The 12,768-nt window shown below is 35.4% G+C and overlaps 1 protein-coding gene and 1 pseudogene across 3 annotated transcripts in view; both read left to right on the forward strand.

Moving 5' to 3' along the window:
• The window catches only part of PDE8A (phosphodiesterase 8A), a 275,867-nt gene that overhangs the window by 119,095 nt on the left and 144,004 nt on the right, over positions 1 to 12,768 (forward strand). The gene's annotated exons all lie outside the window — the stretch shown is intronic.
• On the forward strand, positions 1,827 to 8,800 carry LOC130455523 (2-iminobutanoate/2-iminopropanoate deaminase-like; annotated as a pseudogene).

Below are 12,768 nucleotides of genomic sequence, written 5' to 3' on the forward strand. Positions count from 1 at the left end.
CTTAATGCTAACATTTATATCTCTAAAACGTAATGACTACATTAATACTTTGATGACTCCATGGTAACAGATGGCAATCCTTTCAAATATCATTCTATGTGATTTCCTTGGTTCTTATCCATGTCTTTACATAAATCCCCTATGAAGGAATAAGTTAAAATAACAGTGCTAATGGTCTTCCAAGGGCATATGATGTTAATCGTCAAATCAGTTGTGCAGAAAAGTTACAGGAATTCAGAGTAGGGAAATATTCTATTTAAAAATATTTCCTTTTTATTCTTCTTGAATCATAGAATAGTAGAGGCCTTAGAAATCAGAGTTCAGTCCCCTCTTTCTATAGGTGAGGGAACTGAGGTCCAGAGAGAGGATGTGATTTGTTTAAGTCCACATAGATAAGTGGCAGGAATATATATTTCATCGCTAGATTTTCTCTTACCACTAAGGTCTGCTTTAGACAATAGAAAAAAAGTTATTGCCATTCACTTAAATATTGATTCCAACCTGTAGGCCACAGACACTTGTGAGCTAGGAGAAATTATTGTAAGGAGTTCTAAATTCTTAAACTACCTTCACTTTTCTCCCTATTTAGCCCTAGAAAATATTTGGGATGACTCAATATAATAAATAAATAATAAATAAATAAATAATAAATAAATAAATGTACTTTATATATTTTTAATTGCATACAGCCACTGCTATGAGCAATAAAATACAGTATCATTGAAAAATACTTCTGAATTTATAGTAAATTGCTCATGGAATTTTTCAATTCATGTAGTAATAGCTCAAGCCTATATATGTAAAAATCTACACATTTTTTTCTACCTTTAAACCCTTATCTTTTATGTTCCAAGGCAGAAATATAGTAAAGATTAGGTAATTGGGAGCAAGTGATTTGCCCAGGGTCAAATAGCTAGAAAGTATTTGAGGTTAGATTTGAACCCAGGACCTCCCATCTCTAGGTGTGGTTCTCCATCCACTGAGCTACCAGCTGCCCTGGTCTACAGATTTTTTTTAAAGAACCTCAGAAAAGTTGGTTCCCACTAAACTAGAGTATCATATACCAAACATTTATACAATATTTAAATGTTAAATGATCAAAAGTAAATATGTAAAACCCAAAGCTGGTATTATTAGCAATGGAGAAACCTTGGGAACTTTCCCAATAAGTAGAGGATGAAGTAAAGCAAGGATGCTCCTCTTTCTCCATTGCTGTTTAACGTAGCTATAGAAATATGGGCTACATACAAAGGTTTGGACTGGTTGGTTTTGCCTGACTCTTCAATACCCCATTTGAAGTTTTCTTGGTAAAGATATTGGAGTGGTTTGTCATTTCCTTTCCCAGCTTATTTAATAGATGAGAAAACAGGCAAACAAGATTAAGTGATTTTTCCAGGGTCATACAAGTAGTAAGTATCTGAGGCCAAATTTGAACTCAGGTCTTCCTGAATCCAGAGCTGGCCCTCTATCTACTGACCCACAAAGGTTTCAACATTGGCAAAAAGGATCCCCACTCAAACAAAATAAAACAAAATCTCTATTTACAAAGACTAGGATGGTTTACTTTGGTGAAGTAATAGACAAAACACTGAGCTTGGAGTCAGGAAGCCCCGAGTTCCAGTTCATCCCAAGTCCTTTGATCTCCCTCAGTCTTAGCTTTCTTATCTGATGAATGAAGATAATAGAAGCTTTACAGAGGTTGTTGTGAGCACCATATAAATGCTAGCTGCTATTATTAATATTGCTATTGTTATAAACTAGGGAGTCAGTCAGTGGAGAAACTAATTGAGAGAACTAATAGCTTCCAGGAACCAAAATAAATCCACAAAAATCACCAGTATTGCTCTGCAGTATTTATAAGAAGTAAGCTGCCCATGGCCACACTGGTAATTTGTGTCAGGGGAAGGACTTGAGCATAGGTCTTCCTGTCTCCAAGGTCAGCTCTGCATTGGTAAAGGAAGTTCCTCTCCAGGAGTTCCTTAGACTGATGAAAAAATATGTCCAATAATATAACAAAAAGAAGAGGAAACAATAGAGAAATTCTATTCAAGATAACTATAAATTGCACGGAGTACCTCAGATGAAGACACACCCAGGACTTATGTAAACACAATTTTAAGATAATTTTTATAGAATTAAGGGAAGTCCTTAATAAATGGAGAGAAGTTCCTCATCGTGATTGGCCATATCAATATATTTTAAAATGGCAGTGCTACCTCAGTTAATTACCTCAGTTAAAGTACTAATCAAAATTGTACTTTAAAGAACATTTAAATATACATATAGAACTTTATAGAACAAATAATTAAGTTCATTTGGAGCAATAAAAGGATGAAAATCTCAAGGGAAATAATGGTGGAGGCACCTCCTGTGGTCTAGTGAGGGGAAAAAGCTTGAAGTCAAGCAGTATTTATTTTTCTTGCTTACTTCACCATGAAAGAGAACAAGATAAAAATTAGATATGTCGTCCCTGATTAAGAAAGTGATCAGCACACTGAAAGCACCAGCTGCGATCGGATCGGACCTTACAGACAAAACTGTGTACATCTCCGGACAGACAGGCATGGATCCTTTAGTGGACAGCTTGTGTCAGGAGGGGTGACAGAAGGGGGAAATTCTGAAAGCTGCAGTCTGTGATTACACTCATGTGGTAAAGACAACAGTTTTGCTGGCCGACATCAGTGACTTCAATGCTTTAATGAAGTCTACAAGCAGTATTTCAAGAGTAATTTTCCAGGCAGAGTTGCTTACCAGGTTGCTGCTTTGCCCAAAGGAGGACGTGTTGAAATTGAAGCCATAGCAATCTCAAGACTTCCCACAAAATCATGACTATAAATCATGCCTTCCAGTGTTTTGCCAATTGTATTTGGTTTAGGAATAATGATCAATTTACTTCTAATTCTTGAAGTTAATATCAGAGACTACATGCCTTAATAAAATGTGAGAAGACTTTCCAGTATAGAAATTACATAACAGGCAAAAATGAATGTGAATTAAAGGTTTTGATAGAGAACGCAATTAGAAAGCAACATTTACCATGCATGTGTTCACACTACTGAGAGTGAAAGCTCGGGTATGGAAATTATAGTATTTCTCTTACAAAATTAAATAAAAGCAAACAGTAGTAAGAAAAGCAGAGAAAAGCTTTTGTCTAGGGATTATTTTATATCTGAAAGTGAAAATTAACATTTATGGAATTAAATTCATGATCTGAGAAAAAAAAAGAAATAATGGGGGATACAATAGAGATAAAGTAGGCCTACTATTATTAAGTCTCAACTATTCTATAAAGAAGTAAACCTTAAAACTAAGGGTAGCTAGTTGGTATAGTAGATAGAGTGCCAGACCTAAAGTCAGGAAAACTCATCTTCCTGAGTTCAAATCTGACCTCAGACATTTACCAACTGTGTAATCCTGGGCGAGTCACAGTTTCCTCATCTCTAAAATGAACTAGAGAAGGAAATGGCAAACCACTCCAGTATCTTTGCCAAGAAAACCCCAAATGGGGTCACAAAGACTCAGACACAATTGAAAACGTCTAAACAACAACAAAATCCTTAAAACTCTTTAGTACAAATTAAAAAATTGAAAAGTTGCTTTTTGGAACAGATTATGTAGACAATATTCAGAAACAATTGAATATTGCAGTCCAGTGTATGATAAACTAAGAAGACTACTTAAGAGAAAACGCTCCATTTGACAAGAACTATTGGGAAAACTAGAATGCAGTTTGCCAGAAATTAGAAGCATCTTACAAAATATCCCAAATGGATGAATGGCCTAACTAAAAAAAAATAGAATACAATAAAATGAAATTCTTTTCACATCTATGGTTAGGCAAAGAACCTTTATCCAAAGAAGTCGTGGAGATGATCCTAAAAGATAAAACAGACAATTTTGATTAAATAAAAATGAAGAGCTTTGGTGTAGACTAAACCAACTAGAATAAAATCTAGCTAGAATAAGCAGAGTAATTGGGGTGTGAGGGGGGGAAAAAACCTTTGCCTTCACTAACTGATAAAAGACTAATATCTAAGATGTAAGGAATCGGTACCAATATAAATGATTCAGAGGCATTTCCCAATAAATAAGTGGATGAAGGATATGAAGAGTAGTCAGAAGAAATACAAACGATCAACAATCAAATGGGAATTTGTCCAAATCACAAATAAAAGAAAGGTGCATAAAACACTCCACACATCCAAGAAGATAAAAACTGAAAATTGTTTTGGGAGCTGTTAAAAGACAGATACACTAATACATTGTTGATTGAGCTATAAATTGGTGCAACCTTTCTGGAAATCAATTTGGAATGATGTGAGAACAGTCATTAAGCTTTTATGTTTATGGACCCATCTATCTCACTACCAGTGACAGAAAGAAAGATTCTAGACATAACAAAGTATTCATAGCAACGTTCTTTATAGTAGGGGGGAAACCCACTGGTAAATCATTGCCCATTGTTTAAGGAATGTCTGAACAAACTGTGGTTTGGGATGTAATGGAATATTTTTGCACCATAAGAGACAACAAATATAAGGAACTCGGCGAAATAGAGAGATTTGCATGAAGGGATGCAGCGTGAAAAAAGCAGAACCAAGAGAATAATTTGTATTATTTCTACAATAATACAAGGGACCTCAACATTAAAAAGCTCTGAAATTCTAATTAATACTAAGGAACCATCTTGTTCCTGGAGAACTGACAAGGAAACACACCTTCCTCTTTTCTGTTGAGCAGTGGGTGGATATGAAATGAGGTATACACCATCAGAGAAGGTCATTCTGTCATTTAACTTCACTTAAATGTTTTTCCTTGTTGTAAGGAATGATTTAGTGGGGGTTGAGTGGTTAAGGGGAAATGACTGGTGCAGGCAACAATCAAGCTCTTTTAAACATTACAATATTTCCTTATATTGACAACTAGGAAGAAGAGTTAACAAAAATTACCAAATATCTTCTGTTGAATTTCACACTAATATGCTAATTACTGACTTGTTTCCCTAGCATCATTCCTTGATTAGAGAGCATTCATAGCTATTTTGAAACAAAATTGGTGTTTGGTATTCACAAATGAATTTTACTTATCTTGCATTCCTCCCCAGAAGCTAAACTTAATTTTCTTAATGCTTAGTCTTCTGATCAAGGCATAAAATCTTTCCTTAAGCTAATGTTTCTCTTTTGGAAATGAAATATAAACTGATTATTTATGAACTTGTCCATTATTCTTTATTGTTATTGTCACTAACCAACATTTTGTCTTCAGCCAGACTATTTAATATTTGTTTAGGTTTAAAAAATATTTTAGGGATGCCCTTTGTCTTTCCATCACTGTCATTTTAAAACTCCTCTTCTCTCTTTCATCCTTCCTTGTGACAAAGAAAAACAATTAAGCAAAAACATCCAATATAATGTCTGACAATGTATACAGCATTCCATCTAGAATTCTGCATGGCTCTCTGCTGTGTGGGGGAGAGATTTGTTCATCTGTTCTCTGGCAACTCCATTGGTTTTTCAATTACTCAGAGTTCAACTTTTACATTCACTGTGTATATGGTTCTTTTGATTACACTTATTTTTTTAAAACCCTTATTTTTCCACTGGCAGAAGAATGGTAAGGGCTAGGCAATTGGCTGTAAGTGACTTGCCCAAGGTCATACATGTAGTAAATGTCTGAGGCCAAATTTGAACCCAGGTCCTCCTAATTCCAGGCTTGGTGTTCTACTGACTGCTACCTAGATGTACCCAGTTCCACTTATTTTGCTCTTTGTCCATTCATACAAATCTTATCAGATAAATCTGATTATTGTATTGCAATTCATTACATTCTAATACTAGAGTTTTTTTTTTTTTAAACCCTTACCTTCCGTCTTGGAGTCAATACTGTGTATTGGCTCCAAGGCAGAAGAGTGGTAAGGGCTAAGCAATGGGGGAATACTAGAGTTTTTTCAACCATTCCCCAAGATGATAATGTTATTCAGTCATGTCTGACTCTTCATTTGTGGTTTTCTTGACAAAGGTGCTGGAATGGTTTGCTAATTCTTTCCCCAATTAATTTCACAGATAAGGAACTGAGGCAAACAGGGTTAAGTGACTTGTCCAAGGCCACCAAGCTAAGTGTCTGAGGCCAGAGTTGAATTCAAGATGAGTCTTCCTGACTCCAAACTCAGTCCTCAATCCACTGCACCACCTAGCTGTCCTCTCCCCAAGAGGAACATCTATTGAGTGTTGCTGAGATTATTTTGGTACATATTGGACTTTTGTTTCTAACTTTGATTTCTTTGTGTTGTGTGTCCAGTAGAGGGATCATTTGGTCAAAGGGTATAGATATTTTATTCTAAATCAATTAATCAAATAAATTTTTTCAAATAAAAAACATTTTCCATGAGTTGATAAGAATTTTTTTAGTACCCACTGTGTATGTGTGTTAAGTGCTATATTTCAAAATAAAATTTGTAAAATTTGACAAAAAGAGATATAGATATTTTAGCCACTTTTCTTACATAATTCCAAATTGATATTAAAAATGATCAGTCTAGGGTACATCTAGATGGTTCAGTGGATTGAGAGCCAGGCCTAGAGATGGGAAGTCCTGGGTTCAAATATGGCATTTGACATTTACTAGCTGTGTGATCCTGGACAAGTCACAACCCTCATTGCCTACCCCTTATTGCTCTTTTGCCTTAGAACCAATACATAGTATTGATTCTAAGAGGAAAGGTAAGGGTAAAAAATGATTAGACTGCTTCAAAATTTTGCTAACAGTGCCTCAGTGTGCCTGTTTTTCTATAGCCTCCCCATCTTTGCCCTTTCCTATCTTTTGCCATCCTTGCTAGTTTGCATGGCATGAAGTAATACCTCAAAGTTATTTTAATATGTAGTTCTCTTACTTTAGTGCTTTGGAGAATATTTTCATGCAGTCATTTAGTGTTTGCCAATCTTCTTTGGAAAATTTTAGATTGTTTGAGCAATCTGACTCCCACTTACTGTTTGATATAATGAAAAAAGTACAACCATGTAGGTCTAAAAATGGATTGGAAGACCTCAGGAGGAGGGGGTTTCATCACATTAAAGGTCTTCCCATAACCAATGGCTGACCACTTTTCAGAGATGTACATTATCCACAAGATTTTTTTTTTTTTTATGTATAGGTTGGACTTGCTTCCCTCTGAGGTTCCTTTCTGATGTGAAATTCTCTTAGTAGATAATTCCTTATCTATTGAGACCTGACTCTTGGCACTCATAGTTGTGTTGATTTCATATGTATTTCGTGTGTCTGACTTTAATCATTCATAATTATTATGTTTTTCTTTTTTTTTTTAAACCCTTACCTTCCTTCTTAGAATCAGTTGTTTCTAAGAGTAGTAAGGGGTAGGCAGTGGGGGTTAAGTGACTTGCCCAGGGTCTTATATGCATCTAGGAAGTATCTGAGGTCTGATTTGAACCCAGGATCACCTATCTCTAGGTTTAGCTCTCTATCCACCGAGCCACTTAGTTGCCCCTATTATTTCCATTTTTAAATGAGTAAACTAAGGCCAGGGAAGTAAAATGGCCTGTTCCATATCACTGATAGTAAGCTGGAACCCCAAGCCAGATCTTCTGATGCTACGACTTGAGTTTTCTTTTCATTGCAGTGTGTTATCCCTCAAGGATATCCACTAAACATTGCAGTTTCTTGAGATATCCTGTAATGCGTCTCACTTGTATGAATTCATGCATATTTGTTTGGATGCTGCTTCCATTCTGAGTCTGCCAGTACTACCTTTTGGAGGTAATGAGTTTTATTGGTTTACTATTCATGGTGCAAAACAGACCTTCTAGGACCATAGATTTTAGAGTTTGAGCAGGTCTTGAGAGATGATCTAGTCCACCCCCACCTCCAGCCTCCCATCATTTCACAGTCACCCACAGCTCTCCATTTAGGCATATTTCAATCCTTCTCCAGACTTCCTCTGGGTCATTGACTTTCAGCTTTAGTTTAGATCGATGCCTACATCAAGGAGCAGTTCTCTTTTCTGAAGTGGAACAAGTGAGTGATGAATTTCTTTGGTCTTCCCTCTCCCAGCAGGAAGTGGATTTAATTGTGCTATGATCACTGTTCTGTGATGGTCCGGCCACAATTGCTTCCTGGAGAGGTTCCTGTTCAGTGCCCAGGACCAAAGTCCAGACTCTTTCTCGTGGGTGCAAAGACTACCCAGACCAGGAAGCAATCATTTGGCCCACCTAGAATCCTCACCTCTTCATCTTGTCCTGAGGGCACATTCCACCTGTGTCACTTGGGTTCATTTCAGTCCCTTGCTATGACTCCTTGGCCTAATTTTTCAGCTCCCTTAATCGCCTTTAATATAACCAGCTTAGTTTTACTATCCACGTCAGGTAGTCTGTTCTATACACTAAAACCCTGGCTACTGCAAATCCTTGAGAAGCGTACGGGGCTGCTTTTGCTACTCGGCCAAGTATTCGTCCCCGTAAGCACCAATCACACAATTTCAACCACTTCAAATAGGAATCCTTAAAATGTGCATTTCTTTTCCTTTTTAAAAAAAATTCTCACTTTCTGTTTTAGTAACAACTAAAACATGAGGCCAAGGGCTAGGCAAATGGGGTGGAAGTGACTTGCCTGGGATCACACAGCTGAGGCCAAATTATGTATTTCCTTGTCTTCTTAAGTAGAATATCTAACTATACTTTTATACATTATTATATTATATATGTATAGGTGTTATATATTATATATGTACACATTATAGATATAATTAATACATTATATGTGTATATATTATAGATGTTATATATTATATGTGTATATGTTATAGATGTTATTAATATATTATATGTACATATCATAGATGTTATAGATTATAGATGCTATTTATAAATGTGTATATATTATTGATGTTATATATTATATGTGTATATGTTATAGATGTTATTGATATATGCATATACCATAGATGTTTATATTATATATATTATAGATGCTATTTATAAATGTTTGTATGTTATAGATGTTATATATTATATGTGTATATATTATAGATGTTATTAATATATTATATGTACATATCATAGATGTTATATATTATAGATACTATTTATAAATGTGTATATATTATAGATGTTATATATTATATGTATATATATTACAGATGTTATTTACATGTATGTTTATATTATAGACATTATAATACATAAAATATGTATATATGTTATTTATATATTATATATGTTATTTATACATTATATATGCATATATTATAGATGATATTTATATATTATATGTGTATATATTATAGATGTTATTTATATATTATAGATGTGTATGTATTATAGCTGTATAGATACAGATATATATATTATATATATTTAACATACATGTTATATATGCTATATAAATATAAGGCTATATATAAAGGTATATATAATTTCTCAAATAGTATATTTAACTATAATTTAGCTTTTTATATATATATATATAAAGTTGCTTGTACATAACTATTGTAGATAAAGCAGGAGTATAGCAGCCCTGAATGAGGAACCTGGATGATTTTCCTATGAGTAAATGCGCAATAACTTTTATTGTCTGCATTTGGTGACATTGTTTACTTCAGTTCCTCCTGGTTTTCTGTTCTGTATTGGACTGTGAGATGTTAACAGAATTTCAGTTACATAGTGTCATTTGTTTACATGCAGGGATTTAACTTTCAGAGGTGCCTTAGTACTGTGTTTAGGGAGGGGCCATTCTTGGGATTGGAGAGTTTAGTAAACTTGTTTTCACTGTCATTGCTTATTTAGCAGACCACAGGGACCCTATACCTTAGCTTGACCTTGTTTTGTGCGGGGAATAATTAAATTGTATACTATTACCATTTTGGTTCCATTGAGGCTGGAGGGCTGGAGGGTTGAGTCTGAATCTATCTTTAATATGGATGTATTTAAAGAGAAATGTAATTATGTTATTTTGAAATAATTCTAATTACTAGCAAAATAAAAGTCCTAAGTATTATTGGATTATAGTTTTAGATCTAGAAGAGGTGACTTAGAGTCCTTTAAATCAAGCCTCTCTGTTTTGCAGATGAGGAAACAGGAGCAGAAAGAAGTTAAATGACTTGTTCAGAGTCACATAATTAGTATACATTTGAGGCAAGATTTGAATCTATTCCTTCTTGACTCACTCTGTCCCCAATACCATTTTGCCTCTCAACGAAGGGAGAAGATTGCTTTACAACTAGTAGGAGAGACGAATTTAAGTGAATATCTTCTTTTAGTTTATCACTCAAAAGTGCTTGGCTTTTCCTTACAGATTAAGCTTTAATTATCCTTCAAGACCTAGCTCAAATCTTATTATCTCCAAGGCCTTCCTTGATCATTACCTTGAACATTACCTAACTGTACCACCTTCTAAACTCCTACAGCTGACAAATCCCAACTGAATAGTGATAAATGCTCAATGTGATTTTCAGTAAGAATCAAAAGAGCACCAGATTGGGAATTGAGACCCATATTTTACCTTGCCTACAGATGGTATTGTTTGTCCTAAAATAAGTCTCTTCTCCCCTCTGGGCCTGGTCTAAATTATCATCAAGGTTCCTTATTGCTCACACAACCATAATCAAAGATTTAGAGATAGAAGGAACCTCAAGGCCATCTCATCCAACTCCCTTATTTTATAGATGAGTAAACAGAACCCTAGAGAGATGAAATGGCATTTTTTTTAACTTAAATTTTTTTTTTCAATTACAAATTTTGACAATTCTTACCTGACATTTTGTGATTCAGATTCTCTCCCCCTCAGGTGATAAATAGTGTGATATAGGTTATACCAGTATTATCATGCAATACATATTTCTATATTTTTCATGCTATGAAAGGAGACACATGTGAAGTGAGATTTCGAGATAGACTAACCCTACCTGTCAAAGCAGGTTAGGCTCATGGTCTAATGGGACAAAATAAGTTCAAAGTATCACTGATGTTGGAAGAATAGTTGTGAAACATGAATGGCTGATCAATATGCTGCTATTTGGAGAAAAGTATTTAACAATAGGCTGGAAGTTGGAATTCCTGACCTATGCTTGGAAGTAAGGTCACTCTCTCCTCTGTGACTCCCAGAGCTATCCCATGCCTTCCTCCTTGAACAAAGGGAAATTCACGGAATGGAACTTCAGTTACAGGTATTTGTGAAAAATAAGATCAACCAGAAGCAGATTTTGACAGAATTTAAAAATGTATGTAGATAAAAGAGTGCCATTTGTACCCAGCTGAAATAAGGCTGGGGAAGGAAATGAGGACCATCAATTTCTCCAGAAGTGCTACTAAGCATGTTTTGTTTTTTTGCCTAGTGTTTCAGCTAGCCCACTGAGTACCCATGATTAAACCAAACCAACCAAAACTAGTGTTATACTTTGTTATTTGCCCCTTCAACTCTAGTATCCCGAGAGGTATGGGTTTGAGGAGGGCCATGACCAATGATGGCTGTTACCAGCCTTTGCTTCCTCTGTGCTAGAGCTCTGAATCCAGATCATTCTTTCCCTCTCTAGAGGAAGCATTACATATCACTTATTTGATTCTACTTGGCACTAATTCTCCATCACTGAATCTTTAAGCATTATTTTGAAAAGATCTGGACAATCTATTCAGCTCTGAAAGTGGGTAATCTCAGAGGAGCCCCACTTCTTACTCTCTCCCACCAAACATTTGGGGAAATTTTGAGTATATCATTCAAATATGAATTTCTTTGCTGCTGTGTCTCTCTCAGCCCTTGGCCATTGTGTGCACATGACAGAGAGGTTTCTCAGTCATTTTGGAGGTTTGGTCCTACTTATGTGTGGGATGTTTCTATGAAAAAAAGTTCATTTCACATTAAAGAAAGCACCTCCTTCACTGCCTCCCCCCCCCCCCCCACCATAACCCAACAAAAATCCACCAAAAACCTTTAATTGTCCATGAGGTTAGATGCAAGAACAGGATGTTGCTGTCTTACTTCACAACTGACACCAGTTTTTCAGCTCACTGTTTTCATAGCTCAGAATCTCCATTCACAAAAGGAAATGGATTAGAAAAGGCAGCTCTATAGAAATACATTCTGAGAGCCGATTGCCTGCTTTCCCCTTTAGAAGCCACTGAACAGAGACACTTTTTAAGTTGTATTCCAAGTTGTATGCTAGCGCCTCATAACAGACACAATAAGTTTTCCTAATGAAAATCCTTGGGAGACTTTTTATACACAGGAGAATGCACAGATAATTTGTACTCTGGGTTTTCTGCATTAAGTCAATGAAAAACTAAGAAAGTACAGTGTGTTACAGTCTGGGAGCAGATGTCAAGGGAAGCAATAACTTTTCAAAGAACCCCAACTTAACTGTGCTGGAAGCACTGTTAATTACTTAGGTCATGCTTATTTTTGTTTCGAAGAACCCAAAGAACCAAGTCCAATGTTTTCCCCACTTGTAATGGAAGTGAAATTTGGGAATGTGATCCCTGGATCCATGATGTTTTGTTTGAGGGAGATGGCAATTTCTATAAATAAATAATGAGTGTAAACTTGTTTCAGTCCCTCCAATTACTTTACTTTTGATGTAGTCATGTTTGGAAGCCACAGTAGCACTAATAACTCATTTGCTTTTTTGTTGTAAGAAAACAGACTGTATTGGAAGAACTTAAAACCTCTTTATTGCCCCTAATTTTATTTATTTCACTTGAACTGTTGGCAATATCTGAGTTTTCTAGAAAGGTAGCATATAATGATGGCTATTAGAAAAGTCATGAG

Source organism: Monodelphis domestica, chromosome 1 (assembly GCF_027887165.1).
Source record: "Monodelphis domestica isolate mMonDom1 chromosome 1, mMonDom1.pri, whole genome shotgun sequence".
In the NCBI taxonomy this organism is placed as follows: domain Eukaryota; kingdom Metazoa; phylum Chordata; class Mammalia; order Didelphimorphia; family Didelphidae; genus Monodelphis; species Monodelphis domestica.